Here is a 12,138-nt window from a genome sequence, read left to right on the forward strand (position 1 = left end):
CCTGTGACCTGTGGATAGTATCTCTTTGATATATAAATATATCAAAACTGTGAGAGATACTCATAATCATGTGATTGGCCAATGACATGCATGAATTACTATCATTCCTTGGCTTTAATCATAGGGAACTTCATTTGGGCATTTTAACAAATACTTGGTAGGCAACAATAAAGTACTAGCTCCTTATCAATGAATTCAATGGTATTTTTGGCACAATGAACAAATAACAATACATACATCAATAATCTAACAATGGAAGGAGCTAGACATCAATAAACATGACTTATATACATATATATCATGTGAGCACTTGAAAGGAAGCTTCTACTTACAACCACAAGCACAATGGCTGCTAATGTAACCTTGATTGAATTCCTACATCAATAAACAAAATAATAACCAACAATTATCAACATTAATTCAAGAAATCAACAATTCAACTTAACCCTTCCTTACTTCAAACCCTCCCAACTCCAAGAATATAAAAGTTCATACCTTATAGCTTGAAGTCTAAGATAGTAGACTCTAAAATACAACTATAAACCTTGCAATTAGAGTAGAGAATGAAGGAGAGTAAATCTTGAAGGGAAAAGAGGTAAGAACGATCCAAGGACAAAGAAGAAATGATAAGTGAGTAGAATAGTGTAGAAAGTGGATTAAAAGCCTATAAATACACAAAAAAACGTGTTTTATACGCCATAGACACGGGCCCCGTGCCCCCTCCGTGTCGAGGTCCGTGTACACATGGGAAATCACTCATTTTGCATGGCAAGACCCTGACCCCGTGTAGGGGTCCGTGTACAGGTCCGTGTACCCTCTGCCAAGGGCCAAAACTGCATTTTTTCTTCCGAATTAGCCAAAGTGGTAAACATGAAAGTTGTAGCCCTATGTGTTTTCGAAATTTTCCAATTATCCTCATTTCATTTGAAGGTCTGAGTAAAAAGTTATGCTTATTCTCCCAACATGTGTCAGTGCAGGAACAACGAAACAAACGACACACTTCGGGCCACTTTTGGCTCGTCTTCCCTAATGATTTGAACAAAACTCAAAACATGAAAGTTATAGCCTTATACCTTATCTTTCCAATGGAATTGGCCTCACATCAATTGGAGCAATAAACAAAACATTATACTAAAAACCACAACAACTGCCACATTTTTCATACCGTTTTTGCACTTCCATTTCTTATTTGGCTCAAAATCAACTTTCTATTCTACTCATGCATTTCTTTAATCATCACCAACTATGAACATAATACCAAAACAATAACCATAAACAATGACCATATTTTAACCATTCTAATAAACATAACCATTACACATAATCTCAACCATCAAACCATATGAAATATCCATTACCAAAATAAACCATAAATATCCAATAACCATATCTCCTAAACGCCCAACCAAAAATAATATCATATACAATAAAATGCTAAAAGGTTGGGATATTACAGTGTCCATTACTTTCGAGACATGAAAATTAGAGTGCCTACACGGACCCCCTTCCGCTTCCGGACCACTACACGGGGTCCGTGTCCTTCACGATTTGGCGAGAAATTTTCCTTCTTTAGAGTTTTGATTTGTTTGGTAACTAGATATTGATATCCTTTTGATAGGTAAAGATATTAGGGATGAAAATTAACACACAATTCAGATTATCATTGATATTATATCAAAGTTTTAGAGTTTTTTTCTCTCAAAACATTCAAAGCTTTGCTTTTTTCTTCAAATCAAACTTATCAAAGTTTTTAACTTTGTAACATTTGTCGATTGTTCTTGTGCGGATTGTCATAGGCTTGTTCTTTGAAGGTTCGTTCGAGTTTTTGATTGTTTTATTGTGATTATTTGTTGCTAAAATTATTATAGTTTAGAGGTGAAAATCACGCACACACTAGTTTCAAAAGATCGGGACAAAAATATCGATCCTTGTTCGTTATTGAATCGAGGGCGCGATTCCAAATAAATCGTGTTTGCTTTTCATTCGTATGAGGATTCATATCACCACTAAACCCCTCTCTTCCAATTCTTTAAAAAAAAACCTTGGCTTAACAAACATTCTTGTCCCTAATAAGTTTCACAAAGCATATGAAATTGTAGATCAAAAAAGGTATGGCGGTTGGGCCTCTTATTCATTCAGAGATGGTCCTTACTCACCGGGACTCGTCGGCACCAGACTTTAGGGAAGAGGGTCTGGGGGAAAGATATGTTTGGGTATTCGTATTCTCTATTGTTGCAGGGGTCTTCCATGTGACCGAGGTCACAAAGGCAAAGGACTCAAACCTATTTTTCTACAACAGGAGCTGTATTAAAGACTGAGTAAGTTATAGCAGTTTCTGTTTCATGAAGTGTCAGCACAAATTGTTGTCCATCCTCTGATTCAGCAAGAGAACGAAAAGGAATTCAATGGCAACTTGAAGCAGAATGTCCGTATTTAGGCTATGTAAATTCAAGAATCTCAGGCCTCCTGGCAAAGACCCTTCCTTGAAATATTTTATCTATTCTCTTCGCCCCCACTTTTTTAGTTAGGGATCGGGTAACCTATTCCTCTTTCCACATTCTTATAGAAAACTCTCCTCTAGACTAGGATTTCCCCTGGCAAAGAGAAAAGGCTTAGACATCTATAGAAAAGCCTCTAAACCCGTTAGGATAAAGAGAAGATGGAGAAGTCATAGTCGGATCTAAGAGTAGAGTAATACCACTCTTCTTATTCTCAACAATGAAAGAAAAGGGGATTTACAGTATCTCAAAGCAGAGAAAGAGGCGCCTTGTGGTGATTTAGTTCTGCTAGAACAATCGAATGCTTATCCTAGATATAAAGCCCAATGAGACAAAATTCACTTTTTTATTTTAAGTAAAATAATTTCTCATGTGGTAAGAAAGAATTGGCTTAAATTCACATAGAACCGATTTGTATAAGTCCAATTGTAGATCATGCTTTGACTTCAACCCGATTCCTCCACTCCTAGAAAGTGTGTTGTGCTTTCGGCCGATGAATCTTGGCTTGGTTTCCATTCTATGTTGATTAAAGGTTCCCATCGATAAATTCATTTTATTAAAGAATGACTCCCCTTGGTCTTTCTAAACCTTGAGGAAAGAAGAGAATACGCTGATGTCATAAATCCGGTGTTATAGAATCTGCCACTCTTGGTCTTGTTGGAATATCCGTTCTTGGAGGAAGAACAACAGAATATAAGAAGCTGTTAATAAATTTCCTAAAGCAAAGGAAGCTTGTGCACAATTGAAAGAAAAGGACACGAAAAGGCCTCTTTCAAATAGGGGAATGCCACTTGCTTCAACTCTTGCATTTGACTTCAAGCCGAGATTCATCTCAAGAAATTCCTTTTGAATCGACAGATGATATGAGAGGGAATTCGCACATTCAACTGAATGCAATAAATCGTTTATATAATAATATTAGTTGAACTCTTACTGTGATCGTAACCGGTGCCGCTGTTCTTAGCCTCGAATCAGCCTTACCTTCTTCCTTCTCTTTTTTTTGAAGCTAGCCAACCATGCCATGAACGGTCGACAAGAGTTCTGCTTCTGTCTTCTCTATATCATGATATCGAAGCCAAGGTAAAAATCAATGGCCACGAGGGAACATCGGTATTAGGTCAGTATCCGGTGAATGGTTAGTGAACCCGTGTATAAGTAGGCCTTTCTTGCAGACCGATCTTCTGCCGAGTTCCCTCAATAAAAGCGTGTATTTCCTATTTAGGAAGAGAGTCGACATGCGCCTTTCTTTAGTATCTACATGTGAATCGGGGAAGTTTATCTGCACAAAGCTTATTCCACCTAGGATAAATAAATCCAAAAGGACAATACATGACTGAAGCCAAGAAGTATAATGATATGAATCTAGCCAGCCACTATGCGTTCCAAGAACAAATCCCGAGAGGACGATTTAAGATGTTGAATGTTGCCCTTCATTCAACCAGTGAAAGCTTGGAATCAAGGCTCGAGGGGTTCGGGTTGCATTACAATCAAGTAGAGGATGAATTGGAAGCTTGCGCCTTAGAGCGTTGCGGGAAGTTTGAGCTGCCAAAAGACTATTTTCTTAACCTAGTTTCCTTAGTTTAATTAATTCTAAATTAATTATTGATTTGTTATCTTTAAATATGCAATTTTTTTATTTAGGCTTTCGTTACCTATATTTAAGGTAGAATACCAAGTAAACAATTTAACTTTTGTTCATTATTGATTTGATAGCAAATTGTGAGATTTTCTCTCAACCGAAAGCGAAACTTTAATACACTTTGGCGTTTTCAAAATCGAACTTTCAAAGGTGTTTTTTTTGTTCGTTCGTCTATCGATTTTCGCAAGTATTGCAAAAGACGGGTTCCTTTTGAGGTGCTTACGGGATTGGTCGCCTATCGCTGATTTATTGTTGCTATACCACGTTATCTAGAGGCGAGGATCGCACAAATCCATCATTTGTTTCAATAACATCGGGGCCGCACATAGATTCCTTCGCCGTCATCAATATAAAAATTGTTGACCCTCAGGAATCGCATCATTTGGTATCAGAGCCCGTTTTGATTGATTCGAGTTAGTGTTCTTCGCACCCGTCAAATTTTCGGATTTACTATTCACGAGTTACTATTCACCCGAAATATTGTTCATTATTTTTCACTGTTCACGAGTACTGCTCGCGAAAATAATGTTCACGATTTTTCACTGTTCACGAGTATTGTTCGCGAAAATACTGTTCACGGATTTTACTATTCATCGAATTTACTGTTCATGAATTTTCGAAAATCCTGCACCTCTTCTGGCTTGTTCCTGGTGGATCTAGTTTAGTCGTTGATAGATCTGATATTGATAAAAAAAAAAAAGAGAGAGCAGAATCTCGACAAAAAAAAAAGGTAAGTCGAGTTTGTGTACAAAAAACAAAAGGGGTACAATATGCTTGATAGTCAAATTTAGTCGTTGTTGGTAGAATTTGGGAAAAAGATGGAGGAATAATTTAAACCTTGCGATGGGAAAGTGGATGAGAGTGGAATGATGAGTAAAGAGGAGAGAAGCACGGCGACACCAGCGAGGAGTTCAAAACGTGGATATCAAGGTACATCGCAATTCTCACATAATTTTATTTCTTATATTCGATGTTTGTGTTGTCTAGAAGTAGGACATGATTTTCATCATTGTCCAAATGAGGATATGAAGGTAGTGGATTCCATTTCCAATCTTGAAGCCAAACTTATGGGTGATTTGAATGTTGAGGTTGATACTCCAATTGTGTCTCATGCGAGTATTGAGTGTTGTGCAGTGGAGGGTGAGTTGTTAGATGATGTGAAAGTTTCATGGATGTGTGTCATAAAGGATGAAAGTAGGGATGTTCGTGTTAATAGTGAGAAGTTGTTGCCTGCATGTGATGATGTGCAAGTTGTTTCTTTTGCTCAACTGTCTACGAATGTAATATGTATTGGTGAATCAATTTGTTATGAGTTGAGAGAAAAAAAAAATGAGATGGCCGAAAAAGAGATTGATAAAAAAGGCAGAATGGCCATCGAAGAACAATAAGAGTTGTGTGAAAAAGATGCCAAACAAACAAAAAAAGAAATTATTTGTATGGCCCAAAAGAGTGAGGATGAGCGAATCTTTATTTTGAATAAACCACTTCATGTACATCTGTGCAAAGTTGGTTTATTTTATTTTAACCTAATAGCCAGTTCGATCCCGAGCATTGTTAAACTCTATTTGCAGGATTGTGGAAAAGGCATTAAATGCATTGATCTTCCTAGCTATCAAGAAAGACAAGATTTGAGGACAAATCTTTTAAAAAAAGGGAGTATGATATGAATCTAGCTAGCCACTATGCGTTCCAAGAACCAATCCCGAGAGGACGATTGAAGATGTTGAATGTTGCCCTTCATTCAACCAATGAAAGCTTGGAATCAAGGCTCGAGGGGTTCGGGTTGCATCACAATCAAGTAGAGGATGAATTGGAAGCTTGCGCCTTAGCGAGTTGCGGGAAGTTTGAGCCGTCAGAAGACTATTTTCTTAACCTAGTTTCCTTAGTTTAATTAATTCTAAATAAATATTGATTTGTTATCTTTAAATATGCAATTTTTTTATTTAGGTTTCGTTACCTATATTTAAGGTAGAATACCAAGTAAACAATTTAACTTTGGTTCATTATTGATTTGATAGCAAATTGTGAGATTTTCTCTCAACCGAAAGCGAAAGCTTTTATACACTTTGGTGTTTTCAAAATCGAACTTTCAAAGGTGGTTTCTTTTGTTCGTTCGTCTATCGATTTTCACAAGTATTGCCAAAGACGGGTTCCTTTGGAGGTGCTTACGGGATTGGTCACCTATCGCTGATTTCTTGTTGCTAGACCACGTGATCTAGAGGCGAGGATTGCACAAATCCATTATTCGTTTCAATCACATCGGGGCCGCACACAGATTCCTTCTTCGTCGTCAATATAAAAATTATTGACCCTCATGAATCGCATCATATAAGCTGGATCCAGCAAGAGTATCCGAGGACTTAGTAAAAAAGCAAGTGAAATAGCTAGGTCATTCAAAGGAGCAGCCGAAATAGATCTTCCACATCAAAAGGAACGTAAGATGAAACATAAATCATGGATCAACTAAGCCCTCTCGGGGACTTTCTTAAAGAGAAACCTAATAATCTTTCATTAGAGCTGTAGCTAATCCGCTGTTCCTATTGACTGTTTAGGAGTCGCATATCGGTTGCTAAGACTTAAAACATGAGAGCGCAGATACACTCAAGTATTTGCTCTCGAACCCTTCAACAAGAAAAAGTACCAAGAGGTTATCAGTAAGGTTATCCAAATGATCCATGATGTTGCCAAAGCAAAGGACAAGCGTTGGCTGATTTCTTGGAAGCTCATCCAGCCTCAGATGACAGTCCTTTGCCCTAACCAGCTGATCTACCTGATGAAGAAGTTTTATATGCTAAAGTTCTGTTCCCATGGGAGATATACTTCAATGGTGCATCCAGGAGCGGGGGCAGGGATTCTTTTCATGACCCCAGAAAGGTCAATGATCCCTTACTCGTTCATACTTACTTCAGCAGCTTCAAACAAGGCTCCTGAATAGGAAGCCCTAATGGATTGGGTATAGCTTTGGAGATTCAGTTGTTCAATCTGCGGGTGCTTTGAAAAGCTTTATTCCCGTGTAGACATGATTTGACGAAAGGATCGATATTCGGAAGAAAGGGAATAAAAAGAATCCACAGAGTGGACTGATGCATCTATACTATTGAGTTGAGAGAAAGAGAAGATGGGACTAGTTTGCTACTCCTACTAATAATAACCTAACAGAAGATCCATCCGGATCTACTACTGGATATACTTCCCGATCAACTGCTATTGGTCCTTGCTCTGGTATAGCTTCGTATATGGATCTGGATCACGATCTCGATATGGAAGGTATGCTGCTGGTTTTCAATCCTTTGCTTTAGGTGGATTAACTTTCTTTCCTACCTTTATAACTAACTGGTGGTTATCCCTAGTGAATTCGGTAAAATAGCTATTTATATCCTTTTTTTTGCCCTTAAAGCTACTTCTACCGCCGGGTAGATCTACAAGATCAATGGCTGGCTACTGGTTTTGTTTGTTAAGTAAGCCGCTGCAGGATCAACGCTAAGGGATGCTGGAACAGGCAAGGATTCTAGCACTAGTCTCGCTGCTGGTGATGGGTCTTTTACGGAAGCAACTATTTTATGTTGTTCTGCATCAACTGAATCAACAGGATCTACTGTTGAGGGTGTCTTTGTGGGAATAAATTGTCCATTTTATAAATAAGGAAGATCCATACAAGAAGAAAATACTTAAAGAAGTGTCGCGCTCTCAGATAATAGTATCCAGGTCTCTCCTCAGTTCAGTAATCCGTGAAGCAGCCTGACCTCCTTTGCTCGCGTAGTTCGACCCTATCCTCATGTGTGGAGGAAGGATCGGTCCTGTGCTGTGGACACTGACGCGTACCATTCTACATAGTCCTTGCTCTCGGTCAAATGCATCTCAAAGAAGTCTCCTCCAGCATTGAAGCGCCTAATCTGATCTCTGAAAGTGTCCAGTAATCTATATCTAGCAGTTCCAAAAGAGGTTCCAACGACGAGCTATATAGAGGATAAGAAGAGAAGGAATCCCTTTATATTCTAAAAATCAACTTCACCTTTCTTTTCTTTTTTTTTCATATGATAGAGTTAGGTCAATCAAGACAAGGAGATAACCTTTGTAATTTGGCCCATCCCCAATAAACACACAAATACGGGAGCGAAGGTGGATGGAATTCAGAGAAGTGGATAAAGTGGTATTCAAGAAGAAAGAAGAATGATTTATATTAATAATACATGAGAGTTAGTGGAAAAACCTGCTCACAAAGATGCCATTGGGGTTAAATGGGTTTCAAAATCAAATGAAACCCTGATGGTACTATCCAAAAACACGAAGCTAGATTGGTGGTGAAGGGGGTACACACAACAGTATTGAGTCGATGATAATGAAACCTTTGTGTAACGTACCGTACTTTTTAACGATTTTAAAATTTGCGAAAAAATAAAAATTTTCTTAAATACCAATAAACTTTCAATTTTCTTTCATAAATCAATTGTTCAACCAAAAGTATTTGCATTAAAAGAGATCACCAATAAAATTTGCTAAAGAATAATACTTGTTTAAACATCGTAAACAAAACGTGAAATCATGGTAGTTGAAACATGGCATAAAAACTTAAAACATGGCGGTCCTCGGGTTTATCCTCCCGCTCAATCCGAGCCGGCTCACTGTTCCCCACCCCTCGTCTCTTCAAATTCATCCTCACCTGCATCGATCAAGTCTAGTGAGTCTAAAGACTCAACATGTATAAACTGAAAATAACAAGTACTACGTAATAAAATCACATGTATCTTTAAAATAGAGCGTACATACTTGAAACTTGAACTTGCATACAAAAGATCGATCATACATACATATCATAGACGTGCCATCAAAGTAAAATTTTTCTTAAACATGCTTGCATCTTACAAACTTGAACATACATAAAACTATTCATTTTGCGTAGAGATATGTTTCAAAGCAAGTTACCCATATTTAAAAATGCCTGATCAGAATAAACCACAGTACTGGGCCGACAGGGAAGATCCACTGCAACATACATGGGATCACTGTTCATGCTTTAATAGGCGGATGGGTCCCTGGTCATGCTTTACCGCTTTCCAATCCTGATCTAAACCCGGTCATGCTTTATCGGGGTTGATTGGTCCCTGGTCCTGCTTTACCGCTTTCCCATCCCATACATAATTTGGTCACAAGACATTTAGCATACCTCAAAAACTTGAAATATTTTCTTTGCACGTCGAACATACTTACTTAGCATTGAGGGATTCGTTGGATTTCGCTTGGGGCCACTGCTGCACATACTAACATGATTACGTGCACTTAATATTTCACAGCCTAGACATAATTGTTGTGCTCACCACCCGAATGACAATTTCTTATGACAATTCTAAAATTACTCGTGAGTTGACCTCGCTTAATCAAGGTACTAAACTATGACATCGACCCCTGGAATTGTTAGAGTAGGTGCACGTCGAGCCAAGTGTTGGCCGAGGGTTCACAATGAAACTCTATGTATAAACAGTCTTTATTTTAATAATATTTGAAATTATTATTTTGGCACTTCTTTATCTTTATACCCATGCATGTTGTATAGACAAACTCCTTGAATATACAAATACTAGAAAGAATATGAGATGCTCATATGATGAGTATCATGAAACTCAAATTTGGAATACTATATATTCTAAACAGTTCCTAGTCGATTCAGCCGCCTTTAAAAAGAATATAGGTCGCTCGAGTTCGAGATTAGTATCTGCGATGTGAGTACCATGTTTCATTGGTAGGGGGCATTGTGATGTCCGAGCATGCAGATAGGTGCTCCTGGTAGAGTGCACTGAACAACCCTCAACATAGGACTTTCCAAGTGGTTCTCACTTATCGAGTGGAAACGTCCTAGTTTATGGTTGTACATCATTTGTCCTTATGACCCGGGACAACATTGAGACTCTATATGCTAGCATTGCACTTTCACTTGTTTATCGACTCTTAAGGGGTCATCAGGTGGCAAGGTTGGGTGTTCTGTCGAAACATATAGGAGTCGATGCATTGTAGTCGGGGATTCACCGCTTACCTTCGTGTGGGGACCCGGGCTCTAACTCAATTATCTTTGGGATTAAGTGGATCTTTGCTAGAAAATGTGGGTCAAAATTTTGCTTTTAATATCAAAAACAATTGTATATAAATCATACACAAATGATATCTCTATTTTATTTCAACCGAAGTAAATACATGTCTTGATTCATTACAGTCATACAAACTTGCGTTTTAAAAACATACAACTATAGATCAACATGTAGAACCACTAGTTCATCGTCTATGCCCGTAATCACCACGCTATCTCGATCTCTCATCTTTGTCTCGACCCTGATCCTTTCCCACCTGTTGTTATGCACACATACAGACACAACGACAGCCGGATACTCCGGTGAGAACAAATCCCAGTATCAAACATGTATACATGCATGTCATGCAAATAAATACAAAATCATAACACATGAATCAGTAATTATGACACATTGGTGAATACAGATAAAATTCTTCGACTCTTATTCTTTGACTTGACTCATATCTAAGTCTAGGGATCCCGGTGTGAATAAGACGTAACAAGTCTCCCACCTACTCTACCAATCGTGGTGGTGGTACGTCTTATTCCTAGACTTCGGTCCTGTCCGTATCAAATATCTACAATCGGAGTCGATCTTCTCCTATGCTTCGATACCACCGAACATCTAGAAATTTTGGCAAATCTGCCAATGACTCTCCTATCTCAATGCGTGTAAATAAATCAAGATAAAGCACAAGCATAGCAAGGTATAGAAATCTAGTATGTGATTTTGAGAAACTCGAATCAAATCTAACTCGAGTTGTATCTTACCAAATCAACATGAATATACCTTTCTTTTCGGTTCTTGGATGCTATCACACTTGACACAATCTTGCTCAACTTTTCTCGGTCAAAAAGAACACAAGTTAGGAAATATTGCTCATTCTTCTAGCCAAGGTTGGAGCTACACATTCGAACTCAAGGTTATCCATACCAAATTTGGAATGCACAATTCGAACTCCACATTAGCAATATCAAACTCCACTCAAGACATGAAATTGATTAACTCATTCTATATCAAATTTGGCGACATAACGGCGCAAATACGGTATCCCGATAACTCAAACAACAATCAACTAACATCAACAACTCATAATCCACAACAATACCAAGCCAAAACACAATAATTCTGCACCATCTAGTTTCTACCAACATGCTGGAATTTTACACAAATTGCATACGACATCCGATAATCGATCCGTTTATGGCGTTATTGTCACACCCTTACTCTATACTTAGCATAATGACCATAATCAAAATAGGATTTGAATGATATATCTATATTATGAAGCAATTCAAACATGGGGCATCAATATGACGGTTTGTAAAAATTTCGGCATGACGTTCCTATATTTTGATTACACCAACACTCAAGCAACAATAACAATATGTACATATAATCATTTCCTTACCCACAAACATATTCTGTCACATTATATCCATAGACATACACATTGTAAAACTTGTTTCAAACTCTGACATTAAATTCATTATAATACATAAGCGGAAGCTATACAATAAGAAGTCCCGGTTCTTGTCGAGGTGAGGCACGTCACAAGCATCCATTGGCGAACCGGCATCCTACGTCTCTTCACTACCTGATCCTGTAATACATGAGCTACGTGAGTTTATAAAACTCAATAAGTTGGCACTTGTACGTAACAATATGCGTCGAAGGAACATACATATCAAGTCGTGACAACAATGAATCTTTAAACCATGTCATATCATATCATATATTCATGTTCATTTTTGTACTTGAGCCTCATTAGTTGACCTGTACTACCGTGCTTGCTTTATTATATAGCTACTACTGTGTTGGACGTCAGGGAGCAACCTTTGGCAACCCCACGCCCCATGAACATATATTGGCCAATAGCTTTGGTGGACTTAAAACCACCCATGATGTCAACAAGCTCTATATCATGTAAAAATCAGTC

The sequence above is a fragment of the Primulina huaijiensis genome, chromosome 15 (assembly GCF_012295235.1).
Source record: "Primulina huaijiensis isolate GDHJ02 chromosome 15, ASM1229523v2, whole genome shotgun sequence".
Lineage (NCBI taxonomy): Eukaryota > Viridiplantae > Streptophyta > Magnoliopsida > Lamiales > Gesneriaceae > Primulina > Primulina huaijiensis.